Raw genomic sequence first — 20,013 nt, 5'->3', positions numbered from 1 at the left:
TCTCTCTGGTTGGTATGTTACTCAGACTAGCCTTGATCTCCTGGCATCCAGTGATCCTCCCGCCTCAGCCTCCATATGCCATTATACCTTAATGGTACCTAGCCAGGGCTTAGTACTTAAATGTACTTAGAATTTCAATGTACTTAGCCAGAATCACCTATACCTGTGTTCCCAGTACTTTGGGAAGCCGAGGTAGGATGATCACCTGAGGCCAGGAGCTTGAGAGCACCTGCCCAACGTACTGAAACCACATCTCTACTAAAAATACAAAATATTATCTGGGTGTGGTAGTGCCTGTAATCCCAGCTACTAGGGAGGCTGAGGCACATGAATTGCTTGAACGTTGGAGGTGGAGGTTGCAGTGAGCTGAGATCACACCATTGCATCAGCCTGGCCAACAGAGGGAGACTCTGTCTCAAACAAACAAACATCTAGCCAGGGCTCTGGAAACCATGGCATATAGTATCTACACAGGAGACATAGAGATCCCACCATCTGGTTTTTATTTTTTATTTTTTATTTTTGAGACGGAGTTTCGCTCTTGTTACCCAGGCTGGAGTGCAATGGCGCTGTCTCGGCTCACCACAACCTCCGCCTCCTGGGTTCAGGCAATTCTCCTGCCTCAGCCTCCTCAGTAGCTGGGATTACAGGCATGTGCCACCATGCCCCGCTAATTTTTTGTATTTTTAGTAGAGACAGGGTTTCACCATGTTGACCAGGATGGTCTCGATCTCTCAACCTCGTGATCCACCCGCCTCGGCCTCCCAAAGTGCTGGGATTACAGGCTTGAGCCACTGCGCCCGGCTCACCATCTGTTTTTATACAGCTCATGAGCTGCCCAAGAATGTTTATTGGTTTTATATTTTTAAATACTTGAAAAAAATCAGACTGGGCACAGTGGCTCACACCTGCAATCCCAGCACTTTGGGAGGCTGAAGTGGGAGGATCACCTGAGATCAGGAGTTGGAGACCAGCCTGGCTAACATGGTGAAACCCCATCTCTACTAAAATACAAAAATTAGCCAGGCCTGGTGGCACACACCTGTAATCCCAGACTATAGTGCAGTGGTTCAGTCTTGGCTCACTGCAATCTCTGCCTCCTGGGTTCAAGTAGTTCTCCTGCCTCAGCCTCCCAAGTAGCTAGGACTACAGGTGTGTACCACCATGCCCACCTTTTTTTTTTTTTTTTTTTGTATTATTAGTAGAGATGGAGTTTCACCATGTTGGGGAGGATGTTCTCGATCTCCTGACCTCATGATCTGCCCACCGCAGCCTCCCAAAGTGATGGGATTACAGGCATGAGCCCCAGGTTTTTTTTTTTTTTTTTTTTTTTTTTTTTTTTTTTTTTTTTGAGAGAGGGTCTCGCTCTGTGGAGGTGCAGGCTGTGCTGAGTTCTGACTGTACTACTGCACCCAGGCTGGAGTGCAGAAGTGACATAATGGCTCACTGCAGCCTCCACCTTCCCTGGATTCAAACAATCCTCCCCCTTCAGCCTCGTGAGTAGCTGGCTACAAGAACATGCCAACATGCCTGGCTAATTTTTTTGTGTTTTTTGTAGAGACTGGGTCCCTCTATGTTATGCACGCTGGTCTCAAACACCTGGCTTCAAGCAGTCCCCCTGCCTTAGCCTCCCAAAGTCCGGAAGTCTGGATATTACAGCGGTGAGCCACTGTACTCAGTCTGTATTGTCCTTACAAACGAATTTTTTTTTTCTTTTTTGATGACAGGGTCTCAGTCTGTCATCCAGGCTCACTGCATCCAGGTGCAATTGTGGCTCACTGCAGCCTCCACCTCTCAGGCTCAAGCAGTCCTCCTGCTACAGCCTCCCAGAAGCTGGGACCACAGGTGCACCACCATGTAAGACTAACTTATTTTTTGTAGAGACGGGCTTTTACCCTCCTGCCTGGGCTGATCTCAAACAGCTGGACTCAAATTATCCTCCAGCCTCAGCCTCCCAAAGTGCTGGGATTACAGATGAGAGCTGCCAAACCCAACCTGTTTTATTGCTTATAGTAGTTACCTGTATTAGAAGACATTCCAAGCCGGGTGCAGTGGCTCAAGCCTGTAATCCCAGCACTTTGGGAGGCTGACGCAAGTGGATCACGAGGTCAAGAGATCGAGACCATTCTGGTCAGCATGGTGAAACCCCGTCTCTACTAAAAAATACAAAAAATTAGCTGGGCATGGTGGCACGTGCCTGTAATCCCAGCTACTCAGGAGGCTGAGGCAGGAGAATTGCCTGAACCCAGGAGGCAGAGGTTGCGGTGAGCTGAGATCGCGCCATTGCACTCCAGCCTGGGTAAACAAGAGCGAAAACTCTGTCTCAAAAAAAAAAAAAAAAAAAAAAAAAGAAGACATTCCATTGTGTTCAAGCCCCTGGCTGACCAAAAACTCCACGGCCATCACTCTGAGCCTGCTTATAGAGAAGACTAGTAGGGGTTGCATTGCCTTTTCTTTTTTCTTTTGAAATGGAGTCTTCTCTGGCCCCAGGCTTAAGTGCAGTGGCGTGATCTAAGCTCACTGCTAGCTCCACCTTCGGGGTTCAAGTGATTCTCCTGCCTCGGTCTCCCAATTAGCTGGGATTACAGGCACATGAAACCATACCCGGTTCATTTTTGTATTTTTAGTAGAGCCAAGGTTTTGCCATGTTAGCCAGGCTGATCTTGAACTCCTGACCTCAAGTGATGTGCCCACCTCAGCCTCCCAAAGTGCTGGGATTACAGGCATGCACCCCCATGCGTGGCAGAAGGATCGGATTTTCTCATTTTATTTTTTAGATGGAGTCTCACTCTGTCACCCAGGCTGGAGTACAATGGTGTGGTCTCGGCTCACTGCAACCTCCACCTCCCGGGATTCTCAGGCCTCAGCCTCTTGAGTAGCTGGGACTACAGGCATGTGCCACCACACCTGGCTAATTTCTGTATTTTTAGTAGAGATGGGGTTTCTATGTTGGCCGTGATGGCCTCGAACTCCTGACCTCTGGTGATCTTCTCACCTCCACCTTCTAAAGTGCTGAGATTACAGGTGTAAACCACCGTGCTGAGCCGTGGGTTTTCTTGAACCAAGGCATATTCCTTGTCATGTTTAAGAAAATTGTGCCCCAGCCCTGTACTTTCCTTGATTCATCCTCCTTTGAATAGCGAACCTCTCAAAAGCTGTAAGGAACATGGAAGAGCCACTGGCCAGGTGGGCTGGGGTCCCAAGCAGTTGCCACCGCCTTTCCCAGGATGTACACGGGGTCTCATGTACCTGTCCTGTTATCTCCTAGGTCAGCTCGTCGACACCGTCTGGGTGAAAAAAGGAGACCAGACCTTGTTTTCTTCCATGTTCAAAGCCAGTATCACCATCCACAACATTGCTGTCAGTGCATGCCTGACCCACCAGTAGCCTGGAAATATTTAGACCCGGCTTATTAACCACACACCTGCCAGACCCAACCCAGCCAAAACACTAAATCGACCAAACGCAGTGACCCACACCTGTAATTCCATCACTTTGGGAGGCCGAGGCCGGTGGATCTCCTGAGGTCAGGAGTTTGAGACCAGCCTGGCCAACATGGTGAAATCCCATCTCTACTGAAAATATAAAAATGAGCCGGGTGTGGGGGTGCACACCTGTAATCCCAGCTACTTGGGAGACTGAGGTGGGAGAATCACTTGAACACAGGAGGTAGAGTTGCAGTGAGCTGAGATTGAACCACCGCACTCCAGCCCGGGCAGAGCATGACACTCCATCTCAAAAAACAACAGTAACGAGGCTGGGCCCGGTGGCTCACGCCTGTAACCCCAGCACTTTGGGAAGCCAAGGCGGGTGGATCACGAGGTCAAGAGATTGAGACCATCCTGGTCAACATGGTGAAACCCCGTCTCTACTAAAAAATATAAAAAAATAGCTGGGCATGGTGGCACATGCCTGTAATCCCAGCTACTCCGGAGGCTGAGGCAGGACAATTGCCTGAACCCAGGAGGCGGACGTTGCGGTCAGCCGAGATCGTGCCATTGCACTACAGCCTGGGTAACAAGAGCGAAACTCCGACTAAAAAAAACCACAACAACAACAACAACAACAACAGTAACAACAACAAAAACACAAACTCAAACTCCAGCCCTTTTTTTTTTGTTTTGTTTTTTTGTTTTTTTAAGAGATAGATAGGGACTTCCTGTGTTGTTCAGCCTACAGTGCAGTGGTATAATCATAGCCCACAGCAGCCTCTTACTCCCAGGATCAAGCAGTCCTCCCACCTTAGCCTCCTGAGTAGCTGGGATTACAGGTGAATGCTACCATGCCCAACTAATATTTGTGTGTGTGTGTGTGGAGATGGGGTCTCACCATGTTGGCCAGGCTGGCCTCAAACTCTGAGCTTCAAGTGATCCTCCCATCTCAGCCTTCCAAAGTCCTGGGATTACAGGTATGAGCCTCTGCTCCTGGCCAAAACCTAATTACACATTCGTGAATGACAGAGAGCATGAGCTTCTGTGTCCTTTAACAATGAAATGCAAAATCCATCGGTATGCTGCATCCAGACCCATCTCACATGCAGGGATACACAAAGACTCAACATAAATGGATGGAGAAAGATTTACCAACCAACTTGAGAGCAAAAATAAGTTAATTAATAAAAAGCAGGAGTTGCAATTCTCGCCTCTGATAAAATAAACTTTAAAGCAACAAAGATTAAAAGAGGCAAAGAAGGACATTACATAATGGTCAAAGGATCAATGCAACGAGAAGAGCTAACGATCCTAAATATATACGCACCCAATACAGGAACACCCAGATTACGTAAGACTTATAAAGAGACAGACTCCCACACAATAATAGGGGGAGACTTCAACATCAATATTAGACTGATCAACGAGACAGAAAATTAACAAGGATATCCAGGACTTGAACTCACATCCAGAACAAGTAAACTTAAAAAACATTTATAGAACTCTCCATTTTAAATACACAAAATATACACTCTTATCAGTACCACATCATACCTACTTACAGGTTTAAATGAATTATTGGTTGGCTGCTTGTTTGTTATTTTCTTTCCTCATTTTTTTCCTGTCTCCATTATTAGGCAAAATTACTGGCATAAAAGACGTTTTCAATACCCGTTTTTAGACTGCATTCTAGCCTGGGCAATAAAGCAACACTCCCGTTCTCTCTCCCTCTTCCTCTTTCTTCCTCTCCTTCATTCTTTTTAATTATTCTTTTTTCTTTCTTTCTTTCCTTTTTTTTTTTTCCTTAAAAACAACAACAATGGCCGGGCGTGGTGGCTCAAGCCTGTAATCCCAGCACTTTGGGAGGCCGAGGCGGGCGGATCACAAAGTCAAGAGATCGAGGCCATCATGGTCAACATGGTGAAACCCCGTCTCTACCAAAAATACAAAAAATTAGCTAAGCATGGTGGCGCATGCCTGTAATCCCAGCTATTTGGGAGGCAGAGGAAGGACAATTGCCTGAACCTAGGAGGCAGAGGTTGTGGTGAGCTGAGATCATGACACTCCACTCCAGCCTGGGTAGCAAGAGAGAAACTCCGTCTCAAAGAAAAAGAAAAAAAGAAACCCCATCTATATGAAAAATACAAAAATTAGCTGGGTGTGGTGGAAGGTGCCTGTAATAACAGATACTTGGGAGGCTGAGGCAGGAGAATCCCTTGAACCCATGAGGCAGAGGTTGCAGTGAGCTATCATGCCACTGCACTCTAGCCTAGGTGACAGAGCAAGATTCAGTCTCAAAAAAAAAAAAAAAAAAAAAAAAAAGACCGTTTTAGCTCTGTATTCTGAAAAACTTGTCTAGCATTCAAAGCACGGACAGTTTTAGCTATGTATTTTCAAAAAGTTGTCTCTACCTGCCATAGCTCATGAAGTCAAAACGAGTGATCTGTGTCCCCTTGAGTTGAGCATTCTTTTAGTAAGAAAGGATTAAGTTCAATTTGAATTCTGGAAAACTGCTTCTCATCTTGTCAATCAGCTGTCAGTTTTGTGTGTTAATTTCTAGGAGAGGTAATAGAGTCAATCCAAAACCAAAGGTGTATTCAAGTCCAGATTGACAAGTCAAACCAAGAAAACAGGCACTGAGCTGGAAGAGGGATCTTTTCCCAGTGGGCCTTAAGACCCACATAAATCCTTGTGAAGGAATCGGGAAACAGAGACAGAAAGGGACTCGCCTAAGGCTTGTCACATGAAAGTGCCTGGCAGATTGACTGGCAGAGGGCTGGAAATCAAATCCAAATCTTTGGACGTGTAATTTCACAGGGTGCACCGCCTCCCCCAGGCCCAATGTGACACTTCAATGGCTTAACGAGAGCTTGACGTGATGGATGTCAACATGAAAAGACATTAGATTCCATCGGACCTGTCTTTGGCCCATTGTCTCTAAGGAGAATGTGACTGGTTCAAATTCTCACTTTGCTTCTCACCTGAGAGATGTGGCCTCCGTGGTCAATGGGAAATGAGGTGGTTTCAGTTACCAACCTCTCACTCATCACCAAGAAAAATTTTTTCAACCATACACGGATTGTGTTTTCAGGAGTGCTGGGCTTCATCCACAATTCTGAGTAACATGCTGAAAGAGGAAAAAAGATTTGCTACTCTGGAATGGAGACAGAAATAAAGACACACACACACACACACAAACACACACACACACACACACGACACAAAAAACACCCAAACACAGGCGGAACACACAACTGCTCGTGTTCAGCAAAATACTTACTGGTATGAGGTGGGCTTTGAACCCGTCCATGCTCCAATGTAATACACACCTTTCGCTATTTCAAGCGTCTATACTCGTAGGGAATGTGAATAATTCTTTCAGACATGGCCCATGATGACAGGGACCACTCTCATTTCACCCTCAGAGGCAGACAAGCGGACGGCAAAGGACTCAGGTGTCGTCCCTGCTGACGGAAGAGGACTCCCATTTCCCCTCGAACCCAAAGGCACAGCAAAAGTAGCTTTCTCTTTGAAGAGCACACAACTTTCTCAAAATACACAGCTAAAACGGTCCCCGCTTAAAGCACTTAAAACGGGGACCGTTTTAGCTGTGTATTCTGAAAATCATGTCTAGCATTCAAAGCACGGACAGTTTTAGCTGTGTATTTTCAAAAAGTTGTCTCTACCTGCCATAGCTCATGAACTCAAAACGAGTGATCTGTGTCCCCTTGAGTTGAGCATTCTTTTAGTAAGAAAGGATTAAGTTCAATTTGAATTCTGGAAAACTGCTTCTCATCTTGTCAATCAGCTGTCAGTTTTGCGTGTTAATTTCTAGGAGAGGTAATAGAGTCAATCCAAAACCAAAGGTGTATTCAAGTCCAGATTGACAAGTCAAACCAAGAGAGCAGGCACTGAGCTGGAAGAGGGATCTTTTCCCAGTGGGCCTTAAGGCCCACATAAATCCCTGTGAAGGAATTGGGAAACACAGACAGAAAGGGACTCGCCTAAGGCTTGTCACATGAAAGTGCCTGGCAGACTGACTGGCAGAGGCCTGGAAATCAAATCCAAATCTTCGGACGTGTAATTGCACAGGGTGCACCGCCTCCGCCAGGCCCAATGTGACACTTCAATGGCTTAACGAGAGCTTGACGGGATGGATGTCAACATGAAAAGACATTAGATTCCATCGGACTTGTCTTTGGCCCATTGTCTCTAAGGAGAATGTGACTGGTTCAAATTCTCACATTGCTTCTCACCTGAGAGATATGGCCTCAGTGGTCAATGGGAAATGAGCTGGTTTCAGTCACCAACCTCTCACTCATCACCAAGAAAAATTCCTTCAACCATACATGGATTGTGTTTTCAGGAGTGCTGGGCTTCATCCACAGTTCTGAGTAACATGCTAAAAGAGGAAAAAAGATTTGCTGCTCAGGAATGGAGACAGAAATACAGACACACACACACAGACACACACACACACACACACAAACACACACACACATGACCCAAAAAACACCAAAACACTGGCCGCACACAAAAATGCTCGTGTTTAGTAAAATACTTAGTGGTATGAGGTGGGCTTTGAACCCGTCCATGCTCCAAAGGAAGACACACCTTTCGCTATTTCACCCGTCTATTCTCGTAGGGAATGTGAATAATTCTTTCAGACAAGGCTCATGATGACAGGGACCACTCTCATTTCACACTCAGAGGCAGACAAGAGGACTGCAAAGGACTCAGGTGTCGTCCCTGCTGACTGAAGAGGACTCCTATTTCCCCTCGAACCCAAAGGCAGAGCAAAAGTAGCTTTCTCTTTGAAGAGCACACAACTTTTTCAAAATACACAGCTAAAACGGTACCCGCTTTAAGTGCTTTAGCACTTAAAGCGGGTACCGTTTTAGCTGTGTATTCTGAAAAACTTGCCTAGCATTCAGAGCATGGACAGTTTTAGCTGTGTATTTTCAAAAAGTTGTCTCTACCTGCCATAGCTCATGAAGTCAAAACGAGTGATCTGTTTCCCCTTGAGTTGAGCATTCTTTTAGTAAGAAAGGATTAAGTTCAATTTGAATTCTGGAAAACTGCTTCTCATCTTGTCAATCAGCTGTCAGTTTTGTGTGTTAATTTCTAGGAGAGGTAATAGAGTCAATCCAAAACCAAAGGTGTATTCAAGTCCAGATTGACAAGTCAAACCAAGAAAGCAGGCACTGAGCTGGAAGAGGGATCTTTTCCCAGTGGGCCTTAAGGCCCACATAAATCCCTGTGAAGGAATCGGGAAACAGAGACAGAAAGGGACTCGCCTAAGGCTTGTCACATGAAAGTGCCTGGCAGACTGTCTGGCAGAGGGCTGGAAATCAAATCCAAATCTTCGGACGTGTAATTTCACAAGGTGCCCCTCCTCCCCCAGGCCCAATGTGACACTTCAATGGCTTAACGAGAGCTTGATGGGATGGATGTCAACATGAAAAGACATTAGATTCCATCAGACCTGTCTTTGGCCCATTGTCTCTAAGGAGAATGTGCCTGGTTCAAATTCTCACTTTGCTTCTCACCTGAGAGATGTGGCCTCAGTGGTCAATGGGAAATGAGCTGGTTTCAGTCACCAACCTCTCACTCATCACCAAGAAAAATTTCTTCAAACCCTCAATAAACTAGGTATTGACGGAACGTATCTCAAAACAATAAAAGCTGTTTACGACAAACCAACAGCCAATACCATACTGAATGGGCAAAAACTGGAAGCATTCCCTTTGAAATCTGGCACTAGACATGGATGCCCTCTCTCACCACTCTTATTAAATATAGTACTGGAAGTTCTAGCCAGAGCAATCAGGCAAGAAAAAGAAATAAAGTGTATCCAAATTGGAAAGGAGGAAATCAAATTGTCTCTATTTGCAGATGACATGATTGTATATCTGGAAGACCCCATCATCTCAGCCCAAAATCTCCTGAAACTGATAAACAACTTCAGCAAAGTCTCAGGATACAAAATCAACGTGCAAAAATCACAAGAATTCCTATAGACCAGTAATAGACTTCAAGAGAGCCAAATCAAGAACGAACTGCCATTCGCAATTGCTACAAAGAGAATAAAGTACCTAGGAATACAACTAACAAGGAACGTAAAGGACCTCTTCAAGGAGAACTACAAGGCACTGCTCAACGAAATAAGAGAGGATACAAATAGATGGAGAAACATTCCATGTTCACGGTTAGGAAGAATCAACATCATGAAAATGGCCATAGTGCCCAAAGTAATTTACAGATTCAACGCTATTACCATCAAGCTACCAATGACCTTCTTCACAGAACTGGAAAAAAACACCTTAAACTTCATATGGAACCAAAAGAGAGCCTGCATAGCCAAGTCAATTCTAAGCAAAAAGAACAAAGCAGGAGGCATCACACTACCGGACTTCAAACTATACTACAAGGCTACAGTAATCAAAACAGCATGGTACTGGTACCAAAACAGAGATATAGACCAATGGAACAGAACAGAGGCCTCAGAGGAAATACAACATACCCACAATCATCTGATCTTCGACAAACCTGACAAAAACAAGCAATGGGGAAAGGACTCCCTGTTTAATAAATGGTGTTGGGAAAACTGGCTAGCCATGTGCAGAAAGCAGAAACTGGACCCCTTCCTGACACCTTACACCAAAATTAACTCCAGATGGATTAAAGACTTAAACATCAAACCTAATACCATAAAAACCTTAGAAGAAAATCTAGGCAAAACCATTCAGGACATAGGTGTAGGCAAGGACTTCATGACCCAAACGCCAAAAGCAATGGCAACAAAAGCCAAAATAGACAAATGGGACCTAATCAAACTCCACAGCTTCTGCACGGCAAAAGAAACAGTCAGTAGAGTGAATCGGCAACCAACAGAATGGAAAAAAATTTTTACAGTCTACCCATCTGACAAGGGGCTGATATCCAGAATTTACAAAGAAATAAAGCAGATCTACAAGAAAAAAACAAACAAGCCCATTCAAAAATGGGCGAAGGATATGAACAGATACTTTACAAAGGAAGACATACAGGAGGCCAACAAACATATGAAAAAATGCTCATCATCACTGGTCATCTGAGAAATGCAAATCAAAACCACATTGAGATACCATCTCACACCAGTTATAATGGCGATCATTAAAAAATCGGGAAACAACAGATGCTGGAGAGGATGTGGAGAAATAGGAACACTTCTACACTGTTGGTGGGAATGTAAATTAATTCAACCATTGTGGAAGACAGTGTGGCGATTCCTCAAGGACCTAAAAATAGAAATCCCATTTGACCCAGCAATCCCATTACTGGGTATATATCCAAAGGATTATAAATCATTCTACTACAGGGACACATGCACACGAATGTTCATTGCAGCACTGTTTACAATAGCAAAGACCTGGAACCAACCCAAATGCCCAACGATGATAGACTAGATAAAGAAAATGTGGTACATATACACCATGGAATATTATGCAGCCATCAAAAATGATGAGTTCACGTCCTTTGTAGGGACATGGATGAACCTGAAAACCATCATTCTCAGCAAACCGACACAAGAGCAGAAAATCAAACACCCTATATTCTCGCTCATAGGCGGGTGTTGAACAATGAGAACACATGGACACAGGGAGGGGAGCACTACACACTGGGGTCCGTTGGGGGGAAATGGAGGAGGGACAGGGGGGTGGGGAGGTGGGAAGAGATAGCATGGGGAGAAATGACAGATACAGGTGAGGGGACGGAAGGTAGCAAAGCACACTGACATGTGTGTACCTATGCAACAATCTTGCATGTTCATCACATGTACCCCAAAACCTAAAATGCAATAAAAAAAAAGTTAAAAAAAATAAAATAAAATAAAATAAAAAAAAAGAAAAATTCCTTCAACCATACATGGATTGTGTTTTCAGGAGTGCTGGGCTTCATCCACAGTTCTGAGTAACATGCTAAAAAAGAAAAAAAGATTTGCTGCTCAGGAATGGAGACAGAAATACAGACACACACACACAGACACACACACACACACACACACACACACACGTGACACAAAAAACACCCAAACAAAGGATGCACACACAACTGATCGTGTTCAGCAAAATACTTAGTGGTATGAGGTGGGCTTTGAACCCGTCCATGCTCCAAAGGAAGACACACCTTTCGCTATTTCACCCGTCTATTCTCGTAGGGAATGTGAATAATTCTTTCAGACATGGCTCATGATGACAGGGACCACTCTCATTTCACACTCAGAGGCAGACAAGAGGACTGCAAAGGACTCAGGTGTCGTCCCTGCTGACTGAAGAGGACTCCCATTTCCCCTTGAACCCAAAGGCACAGCAAAAGTAGCTTTCTCTTTGAAGAGCACACAACTTTTTCAAAATACACAGCAAAAACAGTCCCCGCTTTACCTGTGTATTCTGAAAAACTTGTCTAGCATTCAAAGCACGGACAGTTTTAGCTGTGTATTTTCAAAAAGTTGTCTCTACCTGCCACAGCTCATGAAGTCAAAACAAGTGAGCTGTGTCCCCTTGAGTTGAGCATTCTTTTAGTAAGAAAGGATTAAGTTCAATTTGAATTCTGGAAAACTGCTTCTCATCTTTTCAATCAGCCGTCAGTTTTGTGTGTTAATTTCTAGGAGAGGTAATAGAGTCAATCCAAAACCAAAGTGTATTCAAGTCCAGATTGACAAGTCAAACCAAGAAAGCAGGCACTGAGCTGGCAGAGGGATCTTTTCCCAGTGGGCCTTAAGGCCCACATAAATCCCTGTGAAGGAATTGGGAAACACAGACAGAAAGGGACTGGCCTAAAGCTTGTCACATGAAAGTGCCTGGCAGACTGCCTGGCAGAGGGCTGGAAATCAAATCCAAATCTTCGGACGTGTAATTTCACAGGGTGCACCGCCTCCGCCAGGCCCAATGTGACACTTCAATGGCTTAACGAGGGCTTGACGGGATGGATGTCAACATGAAAAGACATTCGATTCCATCGGACCTGTCTTTAGCCGATTGTCTCTAAGGAGAATGTGCCTGGTTCAAATTCTCACTTTGCTTCTCACCTGAGAGATGTGGCCTCAGTGGCCAATGGGAAATGAGCTGGTTTCAGTCACCAACCTCTCACTCATCACCAAGAAAATTTCCTTCAACCATACATGGATTGTGTTTTCAGGAGTGCTGGGCTTCATCCACAGTTGTGAGTAACATGCTAAAAGAGGAAAAAAGATTTGCTGCTCAGGAATGGAGACAGATATACAGACACACACACATACAGACACACACACACACACACACACACACACGTGACACAAAAAACACCCAAACACAGGCCGCACACACAACTGCTCGTGTTCAGCAAGATACTTAGTGGTATGAGGTGGGCTTTGAACCCGTCCATGCTACAAAGGAAGACACACCTTTCGCTATTTCACCTGTCTATTCTCGTATGGAATGTGAATAATTCTTTCAGACATGGGTCATGATGACAGGGACCACTCTCATTTCACCCTCAGAGGCAGACAAGAGGACTGCAAAGGACTCAGGTGTCGTTCCTGCTTACTGAAGAGGACTCCCATTTCCCCTCGAACCCAAAGGCACAGCAAAAGTAGCATTCTCTTTGAAGAGCATACAACTTTTTCAAAATACACCGCTAAAACGGTCCCCGCTTTAACTGCTTTAGCACTTAAAGCGGGGACCGTTTTAGCTGTGTATTCTGAAAAACTTGTCTAGCATTCAAAGCACGGACAGTTTTAGCTGTGTATTTTCAAAAAGTTGCCTCTACCTGCCATAGCTCATGAAGTCAAAACGAGTGATCTGTCTCCCCGTGAGTTGAGCATTCTTTTAGTAAGAAAGGATTAAGTTCAATTTGAATTCTGGAAAACTGCTTCTCATCTTGTCAATCAGCCGTCAGTTTTGTGTGTTAATTTCTAGGAGAGGTAATAGAGTCAATCCAAAACCAAAGGTGTATTCAAGTCCAGATTGACAAGTCAAACCAAGAAAGCAGGCACTGAGCTGGAAGAGGGAACTTTTCCCAGTGGGCCTTAAGGCCCACATAAATCCCTGTGAAGGAATCGGGAAACAGAGACAGAAAGGGACTCGCCTAAGGCTTGTCACATGAAAGTGCCTGGCAGACTGACTGGCAGAGGGCTGGAAATCAAATCCAAATCTTCGGACGTGTAATTTCACAGGGTGCACTGCCTCCCCCAGGCCCAATGTGACACTTCAATGGCTTAACGAGAGCTTGACGGGATGGATGTCAACATGAAAGGACATTAGATTCCATCAGACCTATCTTTGGCCCATTGTCTCTAAGTAGAATGTGCCTGGTTCAAATTCTCACTTTGCTTCTCACCTGAGAGATGTGGCCTCTGTGGTCAATGGGAAATGACCTGGTTTCAGTCACCAACCTCTCACCCATCACCAAGAAAAATTCCTTCAACCATACATGGATTGTGTTTTCAGGAGTGCTGGGCTTCATCCACAGTTCTGAGTAACATGCTAAAAGAGGAAAAAGATTTGCTGCTCAGGAATAGGGACAGAAATACAGACACACACACACAGACACACACAGACACACACACACACACGTGACACAAAAAACACCCAAACACAAGCCGCACACACAACTGCTCGTGTTCAGCAAAATACTTAGTGGTATGAGGTGGGCTTTGAACCCGTCCATGCTCCAAAGGAAGACACACCTTTCGCTATTTCACCCGTCTATTCTCGTAGGGAATGTGAATAATTCTTTCCGACATGGCTCATGATGACAGGGACCACTCTCATTTCACCCTCAGAGGCAGACAAGAGGACTGCAGAAGACTCAGGTGTCTTCCCTGCTGACTGAAGGGGACCCCCATTTCCCCTCGAACCCAAAGGCACAGCAAAAGTAGCTTTCTCTTTGAAGAGCACACAACTTTTTCAAAATACACAGCTAAAACGCTTTAAGTGGTTTAAAGCGGGGTCCGTTTTAGCTATGTATTCGGAAAAACTTGTCTAGCATTCAAAGCACGGACAGTTTTAGCTGTGTATTTTCAAAAAATGTCTCTACCTGCCATAGCTCATGAAGTCAAAACAAGTGATCTGTGTTCCCTTGAGTTGAGCATTCCTTTAGTAAGAAAGGATTAAGTTCAATTTGAATTCTGGAAAACTGCTTCTTATCTTGTCAATCAGCTGTAGTTTTGTGTGTTAATTTCAAGGAGAGGTAATAGAGTCAATCCAAAAACAAAGGTGTATTCAAGTCCAGATTGACAAGTCAAACCAAGAAAGCAGGCACTGAGCTGGCAGAGGGATCTTTTCCCAGTGGGCCTTAAGGCCCACATAAATCCCTGTGAAGGAATCGGGAAACAGAGACAGAAAGGGACTTGCCTAAGGTTTGTCACATGAAAATGCCTGGCAGACTGACTGGCAGAGGTCTGGAAATCAAATCCAAATCTTCCGACGTGTAATTTCACAGGGTGCGCCGCCTCCTCAAGGCCCAATGTGACACTTCAATGGCTTAAGGAGAGCTTGACGGGATGGATATCAACATGAAAATACATTAGATTCCATCGGACCTATCTTTTTCCCATTGTCTCTAAGGAGAATGTGCCTGGTTCAAATTCTCACTTTACTTCTCACCTGAGAGATGTGGCCTCAGTGGTCAATGGGAAATGAGCTGGTCTCAGTCACCAACCTCTCACTCATCACCAAGAAAAATTCACCCCCAAGCTGTGTTATTGTCAAAAATACAAATACAACCCCTAGCTGTATCTTGGAAAATAATACAAATACACCCACAAGCTGTGTTATTTTCAAAAATACAAATACAATCATTAGCTGTATCTTGGAAAATAATAAAAATACACACCAAGCTGTTTTATTTTCAAAAATACAAATACAAACCTTAGCTGTATCTTGGAAAATAATACAAATACACCCACAAGCTGGGTTATTTTCAAAAATACAAATACAACCCTTAACTGTATCTTGGAAAATAATACAAATACACCCCCAAGCTGCGTTATTGTCAAAAATACAAATACAACCCTTTACTGTATCTTGGAAAATAATACAAATACACCCCGAATCTGCGTTATTTTCAAAAATACAAATAAAACCATTAGCTGAATATTGGAAAATAATAAAAATACACGCCCCAGCTCTGTTATTTTCAAAACTACAAATACAACCCTTAGCTGTATTTTGGAAAATAATACAAATACACCCCATGCTGTGTTATTTTCAAAAATACAAATAAAAAACTTAGCTGTATCTTGGAAAATAATACAAATACACCCCCAATCTGTGTTATTTTCAAAAATACAAATACAACCCTCAGCTGTATCCTGGAAAATAATACAAATACACACCCAACTGTGTTATTTTCAAAAATACAAATACAAGCCTTACATGTATTTTGGAAAATAATACAAATACACCCCCAAGCTGTGATATTTTCAAAAACAAAAATACAACCCTTAGCTTTATCTTGGGAAAAAATACAAATACACCCCTAAGCTGTGTTATTTTAAAAATAAAAATTCAAAACATAGCTGTATCTTGGAAAATAATACAAATACACCCCCAAGCTGTGTTATTTTCAAAAATACAAATACAACCCTTAGCTCTATCTTGGAAAATAATACAAATACATCCCCAAACTGTGTTATTTTCCAAAATACAAATACAACTCTTAGCTGTATCTTGGAAAATAATACAAATACACCCCCAAGCTGTGTTATTTTCAAAAATACAAATACCACGTTTAGATGTATCTTGGAAAATAATAAAAATACTCCCCAAAGCTGTGCTATTTTCTAAAATACAGATACAACCCTTAGCTGTATTTTGGAAAATACTACAAATACACCCCCAAGCTGTGTTAGTTTCAAAAATACAGAAACAACCCTTAGCTGTATCATGGAAAATAATACAAATACACCACCAAGCTGTGTTATTGTAAAAAATACAAATACAACCGTTAGCTGTATCTTGTAAACTAATACAAATACACCCCCAAGCTGTGTTATTGTCAAAAATACAAATACAACCCTTAAATGTATCTTGGAAAATAATACAAATACACCCCCAAGCTGTGTTATTTTCAAAAATACAAATACAACCCTTAGCTGTATCTTGAAAAATAATACAAATACACCCCAAGCTATGTTATTTTCAAAAATACAAATACAAACCGTAGCTGTACCTTGGAAAATAATACAAATACACCCCCAGGCTGTGTTATTGTCAAAAATAAAAATACAACCCTTAGCTGTATCCTGTAAAATAATACAAATACACCCCCAAGCTGTGTTATTTTCAAAAATGAAAATAAAACCCTTAGCTGTATCTTGGAAAATAATACAAATACACCCAGAAGTTGTGTTATTTTCAAAAACACAAATACAACCCTGAGCTGTATCTTGGAAAATAGTAAATACACCCCCAAGCTGTGTTATTTTCAAAAATACAAATACAACCCTCAGCTGTATCTTGAAAAATAATACGAATACACCCCCAAGAGGTGTTATTTTCAAAAATACAAATACAACCATTAGCTGTATCTCGGAAAATAATACGAATACACCCCCAAGCGGTGTTATTGTCAAAAATAAAAATACAACCCTTAGCTGTATCCTGTAAAATAATACAAATACACCCCCAAGCTGTGTTATTTTCAAAAATGAAAATAAAACCCTTAGCTGTATCTTGGAAAATAATACAAATACACCCAGAAGTTGTGTTATTTTCAAAAACACAAATACAACCCTGAGCTGTATCTTGGAAAATAGTAAATACACCCCCAAGCTGTGTTATTGTCAAAAATACAAATACAACCCTTAGCTGTATCTTTGAAAATAATACAAATACACCCCCCATATGTGTTCCTTTCAAAAATACAAATACAACCCTTAGCTGTATCTTGTAAAATAATACAAATTCACCCACAAGCAGTGTTATTTTCAAAAATACAAATACAACCCTTAGCTGTATCTTGGAATATTATACAAATAAACTCCCAAGCTGTGTTATTTTCAAAAATAAAAGTACAATCCTTACCTGTATCTTTGAAAATAATACAAATACATCCACAAGCTGTGTTATTTTCAGAAATACAAATACAACCCTTAACTGTATCTTGGAAAATAATACAAATACACCCACAAACTGTGTTATTTTCAAAAATACAAATACAGCACCCAGCTGTATCTGGGGAAATAATACAAATACACCCCAAAGCTGTTTTATTTTCAAAAATACAAATACAAACCTTAGCTCTATCTCGAAAAATAATACAAATACACCCCTAAGCTGTGTTATTTTCAAAAATACAAATACTATCCTTAACTGTATCTTGGAAAATAATAGAAAAACACGCCCAAGCTGTGTTATTTTCAAAAATACACATACAACTTTTAACTGTGTCTTGTAAAATAATACAAATACACCCACAAGCTGTGTTATTTTCAAAAATACAAATACAACCCTTAACTGTATCTTGGAAAATAATACAAATACACACCCAAGCTGTGTTATTTTCAAAAATACAAATACTACCCTTAAGTGTTTCTTGGAAAATAATACAAATGCACCCCCAAGCTGTGTTATTTTCAAAAATACAAATACAACCCTTCGCTGTGTCTTGTAAAATAATACGAATACACCCCCAAGCTGTGTTATTTTCAAAAATACAGATACAACCCTTAGCTGTATCTCTTAAAATAATACAAATACACCCCCAAGCTGTGTTATTTTCAAAAATACAAATACAACCCTTAGCTGTATCTTGGAAAAAAATAAAAATACACCCCTAAGCTGTGTTATTTTCAAAAATACAAATACAACCCTTAGATGTGTCTTGGAAAATAATACGAAAACACACCCAAGCTGTGTTATTTTCAAAAATACAAATACAACCCTTAGCTGTATCTTGGAAAATAATACAAATACATCCGCAAGCTGTGTTATTTTCAAAAATACAAATACTACCCTTAACTGTATCTTGGAAAATAATACAAATACACACCCAAGCTGTGTTATTTTCAAAAATACAAATACAACCCTTAGCTGTGTCTTGGAAAATAAAACGAATACACTCCCAAGCTGTTTCATTTTCAAAAATACAAATACAACCCTTAGCTGTATGTTGGAAAATAATACAAATACACCCCCAAGCTGTGTTATTGTAAAAAGACAAATACAACCCTTAGCTGTATCTTTGAAAATAATACAAATATCCCCCAAGCTGTATTACTTTCAATAATACAAATACAACCCTTAGCTGTATCTTGGAAAATAATACAAATACACCCCCAAGCTGTGTTATTTTCAAAAATACAAATACAACCCTTCGCTGTATCTCGGAAAATAATACAAATACACCCCCAAGCTGTGTTATTTTCAAAAATACAAATACTACCCTTAACTGTTTCTTGGAAAATAATACAAATACACCCCCAATCTGTGTTATTTTCAAAAATACAAATACAACCCTTCGCTGTGTCCTGTAAAATAATACGAAAACACCCCCTAGCTGTGTTATTTTCAAAAATACAGATACAACCCTTAGCTGTATCTCTTAAAATAATACAAATACAGCCACCCCCAAGCTGTGTTATTTTCAAAAATACAAATACAACCCTTAGCTGTATCTTGGAAAATAATACAAATACACCCCCAAGCTGTGTTATTTTCAAAAATACAAATACAACCCTTATCTGTATTTGGAAAATAATACAAATACTCCCCCAAGCTGTGTTATTTTCAAAAATACAAATACAAACCTCAGATGTATCTTCGAAAATAATACAAATACACCTCCAAGTTGTGTTATTTTCAAAAATACAAATACAACTCTTAGTTGTACTTTTGAAAATAATACAAATACTCCCCCAAGCTGTGATATTTTCAAAAATACAAATACTAAAGCACTTAAATCAGGGACCGTTTTAGGTGTTTATTCTGAAAAACTTGTCTAGCATTCAAAGCACGGACAGTTTTAGCTGTTTATTTTCAAAAAGTTGTCTCTACCTGCCATAGCTCTTGAAGTCAAAACGAGTGATCTATGTCCCCTTGAGTTGAGCATTCTTTTAGTAAGAAAGGATTAAGTTCTATTTGAATTCTGGAAAACTGCTTCTCATCTTGTCAATCAACTGTCAGTTTTGTGTGTTAATTTCTAGGAGAGGTAATAGAGTCAATCCAAAACCAAAGGTGTATTCAAGTCCAGATTGACAAGTCAAATCAAGAAAGCAGGCACTGAGCAGGAAGAGGGATCTTTTCCCATTGGGCCTTAAGGCCCACATAAATCCCTGTGAAGGAATCGGGAAACAGAGACAGAAAGGGACTCGCCTAAGGCTTGTCACATGAAAGTGCCTGGCAGACTGACTGGCAGAGGGCTGGAAATCAAATCCAAATCTTCAGACGTGTTATTCCACAGGGTGCACCGCCTCCCCCAGGCCCAATGTGACACTTCAATGGCTTAACGAGAGCTTGACGGGATGGATGTCAACATGAAGAGACATTAGATTCCATCGGACCTGTCTTTGGTCCATTGTCTCTAAGGAGAATGTGCCTGGTTCAAATTCTCACTTTTC

At 41.8% G+C, this 20,013-nt stretch overlaps 2 long non-coding RNA genes across 3 annotated transcripts in view; both read right to left on the bottom strand.

Annotated features, from left to right (window-relative positions):
* Nucleotides 1-6,200: 6,200 nt before the first annotated feature.
* LOC141583636 (uncharacterized) lies at nucleotides 6,201-9,060 on the bottom strand. The gene is made up of 3 exons (XR_012516391.1): nucleotides 8,981-9,060; nucleotides 7,688-7,833; nucleotides 6,201-6,558 (listed from the first exon to the last, which is right to left on the bottom strand). It is a non-coding gene; the product is annotated as an uncharacterized LOC141583636 (long non-coding RNA).
* A 2,268-nt stretch (nucleotides 9,061-11,328) lies between these two features.
* Nucleotides 11,329-20,013, bottom strand: part of LOC141583635 (uncharacterized) — a 53,427-nt gene continuing 44,742 nt past the window's right edge. Inside the window, exons 1-4 of one of the 2 annotated variants that reach the window (XR_012516388.1) lie at nucleotides 15,059-15,131; nucleotides 13,791-13,936; nucleotides 12,502-12,647; nucleotides 11,329-11,392 (exon numbers count right to left, since the gene is read on the bottom strand). This is a non-coding gene — a long non-coding RNA (uncharacterized LOC141583635). Of the gene's footprint in view, nucleotides 11,393-12,501; nucleotides 12,648-13,790; nucleotides 13,937-15,058; nucleotides 15,132-20,013 lie in introns of those variants that run through there. The other variant, XR_012516390.1, reaches the window with a different exon arrangement.

Source organism: Saimiri boliviensis, chromosome 2 (genome assembly GCF_048565385.1).
Source record: "Saimiri boliviensis isolate mSaiBol1 chromosome 2, mSaiBol1.pri, whole genome shotgun sequence".
Taxonomy (NCBI): Eukaryota; Metazoa; Chordata; class Mammalia; order Primates; family Cebidae; genus Saimiri; species Saimiri boliviensis.
Note: the sequence above shows the minus strand (reverse complement) of the source record. Positions and strands in the feature narration are given on the sequence as shown.